The sequence below is a fragment of the Salmo salar genome, chromosome 19 (assembly GCF_965601325.2).
Source record: "Salmo salar chromosome 19, fSalSal1, whole genome shotgun sequence".
NCBI classification, from domain to species: domain Eukaryota; kingdom Metazoa; phylum Chordata; class Actinopteri; order Salmoniformes; family Salmonidae; genus Salmo; species Salmo salar.
The window spans coordinates 35,723,695-35,740,573 of NC_138309.1; positions in this window are offsets into that span (position 1 = coordinate 35,723,695).

The window sequence follows — 16,879 nt, forward strand, 5'->3', positions numbered from 1 at the left end:
TATCCTATAGAGATGATGTTATAATACAGAGATGATAGTATCCTACAGAGATGATGGTATAATACAGAGATGATGGTATAATACAGAGATGATGGTATAATACAGAGATGATGGTATCCTACAGAGATTATGGTATCCTGTAGAGATGATGGTATAATACAGAGATGATGGTATCCTACAGAGATGATGGTATCCTACAGAGATTATGGTATCCTACAGAGATGATGGTATAATACAGAGATGATAGTATCCTACAGAGATGATGGTATCCTACAGAGATGCTGGTATCCTACAGAGATGATAGTATAATACTGAGATGATGGTATAATACAGAGATGATGGTATCCTACAGAGATGCTGGTATCCTACAGAGATGATAGTATAATACTGAGATGATGGTATAATACAGAGATGATGGTATAATACAGAGATGATGGTATCCTACAGAGATGATGGTATAATACAGATATGATGGTATAATACAGAGATGATGGTATAATACAGAGATGATGGTATAATACAGAGATGATGGTATAATACAGAGATGATGGTATAATACAGAGATGATGGTATCCTGTAGAGATGATGGTATAATACAGAGATGATGGTATCCTACAGAGATGATAGTATAATACAGAGATGATGGTATAATACAGAGATGATGGTATAATACAGAGATGATGGTATCAAATAGAGATGATGTATAATACAGAGATGTTGGTATCCTATAGAGATGATGGTAAAATACACAGAGATGATGGTATCGTGTAGAGATGATGGTATAATACAGAGATGAAAGTATCCTATAGAGATGATGGTATAATACAGAGATGATGGTATCCTACAGAGATGATGGTATAATACAGAGATGATGGTATAATACAGAGATGATGGTATCCTACAGAGATGATGGTATCCTGTAGAAATGATGGTATAATACAGAGATGATGGTATCCTACAGAGATGATGGTATCCTACAGAAATGATGGTATAATACAGAGATGATGGATAAATACAGAGATGATGGTATAATACAGAGATGATGGTATCCTACAGAGATGATGGTATAATACAGAGATGATGGTATCCTGTAGAGATGATGGTATAATACAGAGATGAAGGTATCCTATAGAGATGATGGTATAATACAGAGATGATGGTATCCTACAGAGATGATGGTATAATACAGATATGATGGTATAATACAGAGATGATGGTATAATACAGAGATGATTGTATCCTGTAGAGATGATGGTATCCTATAGAGATGATGGTATAATACAGAGATGATGGTATCCTACAGAGATGATGGTATAATACAGATATGATGGTATAATACAGAGATGATGGTATAATACAGAGATGATTGTATCCTGTAGAGATGATGGTATCCTATAGAGATGATGGTATAATACAGAGATGATGGTATCCTATAGAGATGATGGTATAATACAGAGATGATGGTATCCTATAGAGATGATGGTATAATACAGAGATGATGGTATCCTACAGAGATGATGGTATCCTGTAGAGATGAGGGTATAATTTAGAGATGATGGTATAATACAGAGATGATGGTATCCTACAGAGATGATGGTAAAATACAGAGATGATGGTATCCTACAGAGATGATGGTAAAATACAGAGATGATGGTTTCCTGTAGAGATGATGTTATAATACAGAGATGAAGGTATCCTATAGAGATGATGTTATAATACAGAGATGAAGGTATCCTATAGAGATGATGGTATAATACTGAGATGATGGTATAATACAGAGATGATGGTATAATACAGAGATGATGGTATCCTACAGAGATGATGGTATAATACAGATATGATGGTATAATACAGAGATGATGGTATAATACAGAGATGATTGTATCCTGTAGAGATGATGGTATCCTATAGAGATGATGGTATAATACAGAGATGATGGTATCCTATAGAGATGATGGTATAATACAGAGATGATGGTATCCTGTAGAGATGATGGTATAATACAGAGATGATGGTATAATACAGAGATGATGGTATCCTACAGAGATGATGGTATAATACAGAGATGATGGTATAATTCAGAGATGATGGTATAATACAGAGATGATGGTATCCTGTAGAGATGATGGTATAATACAGAGATGATGGTATCCTATAGAGATGATGGTATCCTATAGAGATGATGGTATAATACAGAGATGATGGTATCCTACAGAGATGATAGTATAATACAGAGATGATGGTATAATACAGAGATGATGGTATCCTATAGAGATGATGGTATAATACAGAGATGATGGTATCAAATAGAGATGATGTATAATACAGAGATGTTGGTATCCTATAGAGATGATGGTAAAATACAGAGATGATGGTATCCTGTAGAGATGATGGTATAATACAGAGATGAAAGTATCCTATAGAGATGATGGTATAATACAGAGATGATGGTATCCTACAGAGATGATGGTATAATACAGAGATGATGGTATAATACAGAGATGATGGTATAATACAGAGATGATGGTATCCTACAGAGATGATGGTAAAATACAGAGATGATGGTATCCTGTAGAGATGATGGTATAATACTGAAATGATGGTATCCTATATATGATGGTATCCTATAGAGATGATGTTATAATACAGAGATGATAGTATCCTACAGAGATGATGGTATAATACAGAGATGATGGTATAATACAGAGATGATGGTATAATACAGAGATGATGGTATCCTACAGAGATTATGGTATCCTGTAGAGATGATGGTATAATACAGAGATGATGGTATCCTACAGAGATGATGGTATCCTACAGAGATGATGGTATCCTACAGAGATGATGGTATAATACAGAGATGATAGTATCCTACAGAGATGATGGTATCCTACAGAGATGCTGGTATCCTACAGAGATGATAGTATAATACTGAGATGATGGTATAATACAGAGATGATGGTATAATACAGAGATGATGGTATCCTACAGAGATGATGGTATAATACAGATATGATGGTATAATACAGAGATGATGGTATAATACAGAGATGATTGTATCCTGTAGAGATGATGGTATCCTATAGAGATGATGGTATAATACAGAGATGATGGTATCCTATAGAGATGATGGTACAATACAGAGTTGATGGTATCCTTCAGAGATGATAGTATAATAGTGAGATGATGGTATCCTATAGAGATGATGGTATAATACTGAGATGATGGTATCCTATAGAGATGACGGTATAATACAGAGATGATGGTATCCTACAGAGATGATGGTATCCTACAGAGATGATGGTATCCTACAGAGATGATGGTATAATACAGAGATGATGGTATAATACAGAGATGATGGTATAATACAGAGATGATGGTATCCTGTAGAGATGATGGTATAATACAGAGATGATGGTATCCTGTAGAGATGATGGTATAATACAGAGATGATGGTATCCTACAGAGATGATAGTATAATACAGAGATGATGGTATAATACAGAGATGATGGTATCCTATAGAGATGATGGTATAATACAGAGATGATGGTATCAAATAGAGATGATGTATAATAGAGAGATGTTGGTATCCTATAGAGATGATGGTAAAATACAGAGATGATGGTATCGTGTAGAGATGATGGTATAATACAGAGATGAAAGTATCCTATAGAGATGATGGTATAATACAGAGATGATGGTATCCTAAAGAGATGATGGTATAATACAGAGATGATGGTATAATACAGAGATGATTGTATCCTACAGAGATGATGGTATAATACAGAGATGATGGTATCAAATAGAGATGATGTATAATACAGAGATGATGGTATCCTACAGAGATGATAGTATAATACAGAGATGATGGTATAATACAGAGATGATGGTATCCTATAGAGATGATGGTATAATACAGAGATGATGGTATCAAATAGAGATGATGTATAATACAGAGATGTTGGTATCCTACAGAGATGATGGTAGAATACAGAGATGATGGTATAATACAGAGATGATGGTATCCTACAGAGATGATGGTATCCTGTAGAAATGATGGTATAATACAGAGATGATGGTATCCTACAGAGATGATGGTATCCTACAGAGATGATGGTATAATACAGAGATGATGGTATAATACAGAGATGATGGTATAATACAGAGATGATGGTATCCTACAGAGATGATGGTAAAATACAGAGATGATGGTATCCTGCAGAGATGATGGTATAATACAGAGATGATGGTATAATACAGAGATGATGGTATAATACAGAGATGATGGTATCCTACAGAGATGATGGTATAATACAGAGATGATGGTATAATACAGAGATGATGGTATAATACAGAGATGATGGTATCCTACAGAGATTATGGTATCCTGTAGAGATGATGGTATAATACAGAGATGATGGTATCCTACAGAGATGATGGTATCCTACAGAGATTATGGTATCCTACAGAGATGATGGTATAATACAGAGATGATGGTATCCTACAGAGATGATGGTATCCTACAGAGATGCTGGTATCCTACAGAGATGATAGTATAATACTGAGATGATGGTATAATACAGAGATGATGGTATAACACAGAGATGATGGTATCCTACAGAGATGATGGTATAATACAGATATGATGGTATAATACAGAGATGATGGTATAATACAGAGATGATTGTATCCTGTAGAGATGATGGTATCCTATAGAGATGATGGTATAATACAGAGATGATGGTATCCTATAGAGATAATGGTATAATACAGAGTTGATGGTATCCTTCAGAGATGATATTATAATAGTGAGATGATGGTATAATACAGAGATGATGGTATCCTACAGAGATGATGGTATAAAACAGATATGATGGTATAATACAGAGATGATGGTATAATACAGAGATGATTGTATCCTGTAGAGATGATGGTATCCTATAGAGATGATGGTATAATACTGAGATGATGGTATCCTATAGAGATGATGGTATAATACAGAGATGATGGTATCCTACAGAGATGATGGTATCCTACAGAGATGATGGTATCCTACAGAGATGATGGTATAATACAGAGATGATGGTATAATACAGAGATGATGGTATAATACAGAGATGATGGTATAATACAGAGATGATGGTATAATACAGAGATGATTGTATCCTGTAGAGATGATGGTATAATACAGAGATGATGGTATCCTACAGAGATGATAGTATAATACAGATATGATGGTATCCTACAGAGATGATGGTATAATACAGATATGATGGTATAATACAGAGATGATGGTATCCTGTAGAGATGATGGTATCCTATAGAGATGATGGTATAATACAGAGATGATGGTATCAAATAGAGATGATGTATAATACAGAGATGTTGGTATCCTATAGAGATGATGGTAAAATACAGAGATGATGGTATCCTGTAGAGATGATGGTATAATACAGAGATGAAAGTATCTTATAGAGATGATGGTATAATACAGAGATGATGGTATCCTACAGAGATGATGGTATAATACAGAGATGATGGTATAATACAGAGATGATGGTATCCTACAGAGATGATGGTATAATACAGAGATGATGGTATCCTACAGAGATGATAGTACAATACAGAGATGATGGTATAATACAGAGATGATGGTATCCTATAGAGATGATGGTATAATACAGAGATGATGGTATCAAATAGAGATGATGTATAATAGAGAGATGTTGGTATCCTATAGAGATGATGGTAAAATACAGAGATGATGGTATCGTGTAGAGATGATGGTATAATACAGAGATGAAAGTATCCTATAGAGATGATGGTATAATACAGAGATGATGGCATCCTACAGAGATGATGGTATAATACAGAGATGATGGTATAATACAGAGATTATGGTATCCTACAGAGATGATGGTATCCTGTAGAAATGATGGTATAATACAGAGATGATGGTATCCTACAGAGATGATGGTATCCTACAGAGATGATGGTATAATACAGAGATGATGGTTTAATACAGAGATGATGGTATAATACAGAGATGATGGTATCCTACAGAGATGATGGTATAATACAGAGATGATGGTATCCTGTAGAGATGATGGTATAATACAGAGATGAAGGTATCCTATAGAGATGATGGTATAATACAGAGATGATGGTATCCTACAGAGATGATAGTATAATACTGAGATGATGGTATAATACAGAGATGATGGTATAATACAGAGATGATGGTATCCTTTAGAGATGATGGTATAATACAGAGATGATGGTATCCTGTAGAGATGATGGTATAATACAGAGATGATGGTATCCTACAGAGATGATAGTATAATACAGAGATGATGGTATAATACAGAGATGATGGTATCCTATAGAGATGATGGTATAATACAGAGATGATGGTATCAAATAGAGATGATGTATAATAGAGAGATGTTGGTATCCTATAGAGATGATGGTAAAATACAGAGATGATGGTATCGTGTAGAGATGATGGTATAATACAGAGATGAAAGTATCCTATAGAGATGATGGTATAATACAGAGATGATGGCATCCTACAGAGATGATGGTATAATACAGAGATGATGGTATAATACAGAGATGATGGTATCCTACAGAGATGATGGTATCCTGTAGAAATGATGGTATAATACAGAGATGATGGTATCCTACAGAGATGATGGTATCCTACAGAGATGATGGTATAATACAGAGATGATGGTTTAATACAGAGATGATGGTATAATACAGAGATGATGGTATCCTACAGAGATGATGGTATAATACAGAGATGATGGTATCCTATAGAGATGATGGTATAATACAGAGATGATGGTATCAAATAGAGATGATGTATAATAGAGAGATGTTGGTATCCTATAGAGATGATGGTAAAATACAGAGATGATGGTATCGTGTAGAGATGATGGTATAATACAGAGATGAAAGTATCCTATAGAGATGATGGTATAATACAGAGATGATGGCATCCTACAGAGATGATGGTATAATACAGAGATGATGGTATAATACAGAGATGATGGTATCCTACAGAGATGATGGTATCCTGTAGAAATGATGGTATAATACAGAGATGATGGTATCCTACAGAGATGATGGTATCCTACAGAGATGATGGTATAATACAGAGATGATGGTTTAATACAGAGATGATGGTATAATACAGAGATGATGGTATCCTACAGAGATGATGGTATAATACAGAGATGATGGTATCCTGTAGAGATGATGGTATAATACAGAGATGAAGGTATCCTATAGAGATGATGGTATAATACAGAGATGATGGTATCCTACAGAGATGATAGTATAATACTGAGATGATGGTATAATACAGAGATGATGGTATAATACAGAGATGATGGTATCCTTTAGAGATGATGGTATAATACAGAGATGATGGTATCCTGTAGAGATGATGGTATAATACAGAGATGATGGTATCCTACAGAGATGATAGTATAATACAGAGATGATGGTATAATACAGAGATGATGGTATCCTACAGAGATGATGGTATAATACAGAGATGATGGTATCCTGTAGAGATGATGGTATAATACAGAGATGAAGGTATCCTATAGAGATGATGGTATAATACAGAGATGATGGTATCCTACAGAGATGATAGTATAATACTGAGATGATGGTATAATACAGAGATGATGGTATAATACAGAGATGATGGTATCCTTTAGAGATGATGGTATAATACAGAGATGATGGTATCCTGTAGAGATGATGGTATAATACAGAGATGATGGTATCCTACAGAGATGATAGTATAATACAGAGATGATGGTATAATACAGAGATGATGGTATCCTATAGAGATGATGGTATAATACAGAGATGATGGTATCAAATAGAGATGATGTATAATAGAGAGATGTTGGTATCCTATAGAGATGATGGTAAAATACAGAGATGATGGTATCGTGTAGAGATGATGGTATAATACAGAGATGAAAGTATCCTATAGAGATGATGGTATAATACAGAGATGATGGCATCCTACAGAGATGATGGTATAATACAGAGATGATGGTATAATACAGAGATGATGGTATCCTACAGAGATGATGGTATCCTGTAGAAATGATGGTATAATACAGAGATGATGGTATCCTACAGAGATGATGGTATCCTACAGAGATGATGGTATAATACAGAGATGATGGTTTAATACAGAGATGATGGTATAATACAGAGATGATGGTATCCTACAGAGATGATGGTATAATACAGAGATGATGGTATCCTATAGAGATGATGGTATAATACAGAGATGATGGTATCAAATAGAGATGATGTATAATAGAGAGATGTTGGTATCCTATAGAGATGATGGTAAAATACAGAGATGATGGTATCGTGTAGAGATGATGGTATAATACAGAGATGAAAGTATCCTATAGAGATGATGGTATAATACAGAGATGATGGCATCCTACAGAGATGATGGTATAATACAGAGATGATGGTATAATACAGAGATGATGGTATCCTACAGAGATGATGGTATCCTGTAGAAATGATGGTATAATACAGAGATGATGGTATCCTACAGAGATGATGGTATCCTACAGAGATGATGGTATAATACAGAGATGATGGTTTAATACAGAGATGATGGTATAATACAGAGATGATGGTATCCTACAGAGATGATGGTATAATACAGAGATGATGGTATCCTGTAGAGATGATGGTATAATACAGAGATGAAGGTATCCTATAGAGATGATGGTATAATACAGAGATGATGGTATCCTACAGAGATGATAGTATAATACTGAGATGATGGTATAATACAGAGATGATGGTATAATACAGAGATGATGGTATCCTTTAGAGATGATGGTATAATACAGAGATGATGGTATCCTGTAGAGATGATGGTATAATACAGAGATGATGGTATCCTACAGAGATGATAGTATAATACAGAGATGATGGTATAATACAGAGATGATGGTATCCTATAGAGATGATGGTATAATACAGAGATGATGGTATCAAATAGAGATGATGTATAATAGAGAGATGTTGGTATCCTATAGAGATGATGGTAAAATAGAGATGATGGTATCGTGTAGAGATGATGGTATAATACAGAGATGAAAGTATCCTATAGAGATGATGGTATAATACAGAGATGATGGCATCCTACAGAGATGATGGTATAATACAGAGATGATGGTATAATACAGAGATGATGGTATCCTACAGAGATGATGGTATCCTGTAGAAATGATGGTATAATACAGAGATGATGGTATCCTACAGAGATGATGGTATCCTACAGAGATGATGGTATAATACAGAGATGATGGTTTAATACAGAGATGATGGTATAATACAGAGATGATGGTATCCTACAGAGATGATGGTATAATACAGAGATGATGGTATCCTATAGAGATGATGGTATAATACAGAGATGATGGTATCAAATAGAGATGATGTATAATAGAGAGATGTTGGTATCCTATAGAGATGATGGTAAAATACAGAGATGATGGTATCGTGTAGAGATGATGGTATCCTGTAGAAATGATGGTATAATACAGAGATGATGGTATCCTACAGAGATGATGGTATCCTACAGAGATGATGGTATAATACAGAGATGATGGTTTAATACAGAGATGATGGTATAATACAGAGATGATGGTATCCTACAGAGATGATGGTATAATACAGAGATGATGGTATCCTGTAGAGATGATGGTATAATACAGAGATGAAGGTATCCTATAGAGATGATGGTATAATACAGATATGATGGTATAATACAGAGATGATGGTATAATACAGAGATGATTGTATCCTGTAGAGATAATGGTATCCTATAGAGATGATGGTATAATACAGAGATGATGGTATCCTATAGAGATGATGGTATAATACAGAGATGATGGTATCCTATAGAGATGATGGTATAATACAGAGATGATGGTATCCTACAGAGATGATGGTATCCTACAGAGATGATGGTATAATACAGAGATGATGGTATAATACAGAGATGATGGTATAATACAGAGATGATGGTATCCTACAGAGATGATGGTATAATACAGAGATGATGGTATCCTACAGAGATGATGGTATCCTACAGAGATTTACATTTTACATTTAAGTCATTTAGCAGACGCTCTTATCCAGAGCGACTTACAAATTGGTGCATTCACCTTATAATATCCAGTGGAACAACCACTTTACAATAGTGCATCTAAATCTTTTAAGGGGGGGGGTTAGAAGGATTACTTTATCCTATCCCAGGTATTCCTTGAAGAGGTGGGGTTTCAGGTGTCTCCGGAAGGTGGTGATTGACTCCGCTGTCCTGGCGTCGAGATGCTGGTATCCTACAGAGATGATAGTATAATACTGAGATGATAGTATAATACAGAAATGATGGTATAATACAGAGATGATGGTATCCTACAGAGATGATGGTATAATACAGAGATGATGGTATAATACAGAGATGATTGTATCCTGTAGAGATGATGGTATCTTATAGAGATGATGGTATAATACAGAGATAATGGTATCCTATAGAGATGATGATATAATACAGAGATGATGGTATCCTTCAGAGATGATAGTATAATAGTGAGATGATGGTATAATACAGAGATGATGGTATAATACAGAGATGATGGTATCCTACAGAGATGATGGTATAATACAGAGATGATGGTATCCTATAGAGATGATGGTATAATACTGAGATGATGGTATAATACTGAGATGATGGTATCCTATAGAGATGACGGTATAATACAGAGATGATGGTATCCTACAGAGATGATGGTGTCCTACAGAGATGATGGTATAATACAGAGATGACGGTATAATACAGAGATGATGGTATAATACAGAGATGATGGTATAATACAGAGATGATGGTATCCTGTAGAGATGATGGTATAATACAGAGATGATGGTATCCTGTAGAGATGATGGTATAATACAGAGATGATGGTATCCTACAGAGATGATAGTATAATACAGAGATGATGGTATAATACAGAGATGATGGTATCCTATAGAGATGATGGTATAATACAGAGATGATGGTATCAAATAGAGATGATGTATAATACAGAGATGTTGGTATCCTATAGAGATGATGGTAAAATACAGAGATGATGGTATCGTGTAGAGATGATGGTATAATACAGAGCTGAAAGTATCTTTTAGAGATGATGGTATAATACAGAGATGATGGTATCCTACAGAGATGATGGTATAATACAGAGATGATGGTATAATACAGAGATTATGGTATCCTACAGAGATGATGGTATCCTGTAGAAATGATGGTATAATACAGAGATGATGGTATCCTACAGAGATGATGGTATCCTACAGAGATGATGGTATAATACAGAGATGATGGTATAATACAGAGATGATGGTATAATACAGAGATGATGGTATCCTACAGAGATGATGGTAAAATACAGAGATGATGGTATCCTGTAGAGATGATGGTATAATACAGAGATGAAGGTATCCTATAAAGATGATGGTATAATACAGAGATGATGGTATCCTACAGAGATGATGGTATAATACAGATATGATGGTATAATACAGAGATGATGGTATAATACAGAGATGATTGTATCCTGTAGAGATGATGGTATCCTATAGAGATGATGGTATAATACAGAGATGATGGTATCCTATAGAGATGATGGTATAATACAGAGATGATGGTATCCTATAGAGATGATGGTATAATACAGAGATTATGGTATCCTACAGAGATGATGGTATCCTACAGAGATGATGGTATCCTACAGAGATGATGGTATAATACAGAGATGATGGTATAATACAGAGATGATGGTATAATACAGAGATGATGGTATCCTGTAGAGATGATGGTATAATACAGAGATGATGGTATCCTATAGAGATGATGGTATAATACAGAGATGATGGTATCCTACAGAGATGATAGTATAATACAGAGATTATGGTATAATACAGAGATGATGGTATAATACAGAGATGATTGTATAATACAGAGATGATGGTATCCCACAGAGATGACGGTATCCTACAGAGATGGTGGTATAATACAGATATGATGGTATAATACAGAGATGATGGTATAATACAGAGATGATCGTATCCCACAGAGATGATGGTATCCTGTAGAGATGATGGTATAATACAGAGATGAAGGTATCCTATAAAGATGATGGTATAATACAGAGATGATGGTATCCTACAGAGATGATGGTATAATACAGAGATGATGGTATAATACAGAGATGACGGTATAATACAGAGATGATGGTAAAATACAGAGATGATGGTATCCTGTAGAGATGATGGTATAATACAGAGATGAAGGTATCCTATAGAGATGATGGTATAATACAGAGATGATGGTATCCTACAGAGATGATGGTATAATACAGATATGATGGTATAATACAGAGATGATAGTATAATACAGAGATGAAGGTATCCTATAGAGATGATGGTATAATACAGAGATGCTGGTATCCTACAGAGATGATAGTATAATACTGAGATGATGGTATCCTACAGAGATGATGGTATAATACAGAGATGATGGTATCCTATAGAGATGATGGTATAATACAGAGATTATGGTATCCTACAGAGATGATGGTTTCCTACAGAGATGATGGTATAATACAGATATGATGGTATAATACAGAGATGATGGTATAATACAGAGATGATTGTATCCTGTAGAGATGATGGTATCCTATAGAGATGATGGTATAATACAGAGATGATGGTATCCTATAGAGATGATGGTATAATACAGAGATGATGGTATCCTATAGAGATGATGGTATAATACAGAGATTATGGTATCCTACAGAGATGATGGTATCCCACAGAGATGATGGTATCCTACAGAGATGATGGTATAATACAGAGATGATGGTATAATACAGAGATGATGGTATAATACAGAGATGATGGTATAATACAGAGATGATGGTATCCTGTAGAGATGATGGTATAATACAGAGATGATGGTATCCTATAGAGATGATGGTATAATACAGAGATGATGGTATCCTACAGAGATGATAGTATAATACAGAGATTATGGTATAATACAGAGATGATGGTATCCCACAGAGATGATGGTATAATACAGATATGATGGTATAATACAGAGATGATTGTATAATACAGAGATGATGGTATCCCACAGAGATGACGGTATCCTACAGAGATGGTGGTATAATACAGATATGATGGTATAATACAGAGATGATGGTATAATACAGAGATGATCGTATCCCATAGAGATGATGGTATCCTGTAGAGATGATGGTATAATACGGAGATGAAGGTATCCTATAAAGATGATGGTATAATACAGAGATGATGGTATCCTACAGAGATGATGGTATAATACAGAGATGATGGTATAATACAGAGATGACGGTATAATACAGAGATGATGGTATCCTACAGAGATGATGGTATAATACAGATATGATGGTATAATACAGAGATGATGGTATAATACAGAGATGAAGGTATCCTATAGAGATGATGGTATAATACAGAGATGCTGGTATCCTACAGAGATGATAGTATAATACTGAGATGATGATATAATACAGAGATGATGGTATAATACAGAGATGATGGTATCCTACAGAGATGATGGTATAATACAGAGATGATGGTATAATACAGAGATGATTGTATCCTGTAGAGATGATTGTATCTGTAGAGATGATGGTATCCTATAGAGATGATGGTATAATACAGAGATTATGGTATCCTATAGAGATGATGGTATAATACAGAGATGATGGTATAATACAGAGATGATGGTATAATACAGAGATGATGGTATCAAATAGAGATGATGTATCATACAGAGATGTTGGTATCCTATAGAGATGATGGAATAATACAGAGATGATGGTATAATACTGAGATGATGGTATCCTATATATGATGGTATCCTATAGAGATGATGTTATAATACAGAGATGATGGTATCCTACAGAGATGATGGTATAATACAGAGATGATGGTATAATACAGAGATGATGGTATCCTACAGAGATGATGGTATCCTACAGAGATGATGGTATAATACAGAGATGATGGTATCCTACAGAGATGATGGTATCCTACAGAGATGCTGGTATCCTACAGAGATGATAGTATAATACTGAGATGATGGTATAATACAGAGATGATGGTATAATACAGAGATGATGGTATCCTACAGAGATGATGGTATAATACAGATATGATGGAATAATACAGAGATGATGGTATAATACAGAGATGATTGTATCCTGTAGAGATGATGGTATCTTATAGAGATGATGGTATAATACAGAGATGATGGTATCCTATAGAGATGATGGTATAATACTGAGATGATGGTATCCTATAGAGATGACGGTATAATACAGAGATGATGGTATCCTACAGAGATAATGGTATCCTACAGAGATGATGGTATCCTACAGAGATGATGGTATAATACAGAGATGATGGTATAATACAGAGATTATGGTATAATACAGAGATGATGGTATCCTGTAGAGATGATGGTATAATACAGAGATGATGGTATCCTGTAGAGATGATGGTATAATACAGAGATGATGGTATCCTACAGAGATGATAGTATAATACAGAGATGATGGTATAATACAGAGATGATGGTATCCTATAGAGATGATGGTATAATACAGAGATGATGGTATCAAATAGAGATGATGTATAATAGAGAGATGTTGGTATCCTATAGAGATGATGGTAAAATACAGAGATGATGGTATCGTGTAGAGATGATGGTATAATACAGAGATGAAAGTATCCTATAGAGATGATGGTATAATACAGAGATGATGGTATCCTACAGAGATGATGGTATAATACAGAGATGATTGTATAATACAGAGATGATGGTATCCTACAGAGATGATGGTATAATACAGAGATGATGGTATCAAATAGAGATGATGTATAATACAGAGATGATGGTATCCTACAGAGATGATAGTATAATACAGAGATGATGGTATAATACAGAGATGATGGTATCCATTAGAGATGATGGTATAATACAGAGATGATGGTATCAAATAGAGATGATGTATAATACAGAGATGTTGGTATCCTATAGAGATGATGGTAAAATACAGAGATGATGGTATCCTATAGAGATGATGGTAAAATACAGAGATGATGGTATCCTGTAGAGATGATGGTATAATACAGAGATGAAAGTATCCTATAGAGATGATGGTATAATACAGAGATGATGGTATCCTACAGAGATGATGGTATAATACAGAGATGATGGTATAATACAGAGATGATGGTATCCTACAGAGATGATGGTATCCTGTAGAAATGATGGTATAATACAGAGATGATGGTATCCTACAGAGATGATGGTATCCTTCAGAGATGATGGTATAATACAGAGATGATGGTATAATACAGAGATGATGGTATAATACAGAGATGATGGTATCCTACAGAGATGATGGTAAAATACAGAGATGATGGTATCCTGTAGAGGAATGGTATAATACTGAGATGATGGTATCCTATATATGATGGTATCCTATAGAGATGATGTTATAATACTGAGATGATAGTATCCTACAGAGATGATGGTATAATACAGAGATGATGGTATAATAAAAAGATGATGGTATAATACAGAGATGATGGTATCCTACAGAGATTATGGTATCCTGTAGAGATGATGGTATAATACAGAGATGATGGTATCCTACAGAGATGATGTTATCCTACAGAGATTATGGTATCCTACAGAGATGATGGTATAATACAGAGATGATGGTATCCTACAGAGATGATGGTATCCTACAGAGATGCTGGTATCCTACAGAGATGATAGTATAATACTGAGATGATGGTATAATACAGAGATGATGGTATAACACAGAGATGATGGTATCCTACAGAGATGATGGTATAATACAGATATGATGGTATAATACAGAGATGATGGTATAATACAGAGATGATTGTATCCTGTAGAGATGATGGTATCCTATAGAGATGATGGTATAATACAGAGATGATGGTATCCTATAGAGATAATGGTATAATACAGAGTTGATGGTATCCTTCAGAGATGATATTATAATAGTGAGATGATGGTATAATACAGAGATGATGGTATCCTACAGAGATGATGGTATAAAACAGATATGATGGTATAATACAGAGATGATGGTATAATACAGAGATGATTGTATCCTGTAGAGATGATGGTATCCTATAGAGATGATGGTATAATACAGAGATTATGGTATCCTATAGAGATGATGGTATAATACAGTGATGACGGTATAACATTTAGATGATGGTATCCTATAGACACGATGGTATAATACAGAGATGATGGTATCCTACAGAGATGGTGGTATAATACAGAGATGATGGTGTAATACAGAGATGATGGTATAATACAGAGATGATGGTATTATACAGAGATTATGGGAAAATACAGAGATGATGGTATAATACAGAGATGATAGTATCCTATACAGATGATGGTATAATACAAAGATGATGGTATCCTATAGAGATGATGATATTATATAGAGATGATGTATAATACAGAGATGATTGTATCCTATAGAGATGATGGTATAATACAGAGATGATGGTATCCAATAGAGATGAATGTAAAATACAGAGATGATGGTATATTACTGTGATGATGGTATCCTATAGAGGTATCCTATAGACAGGATGGTATAATACAGAGATGATGGTATCCAATAGAGATGATGGTATAATACAGAGATG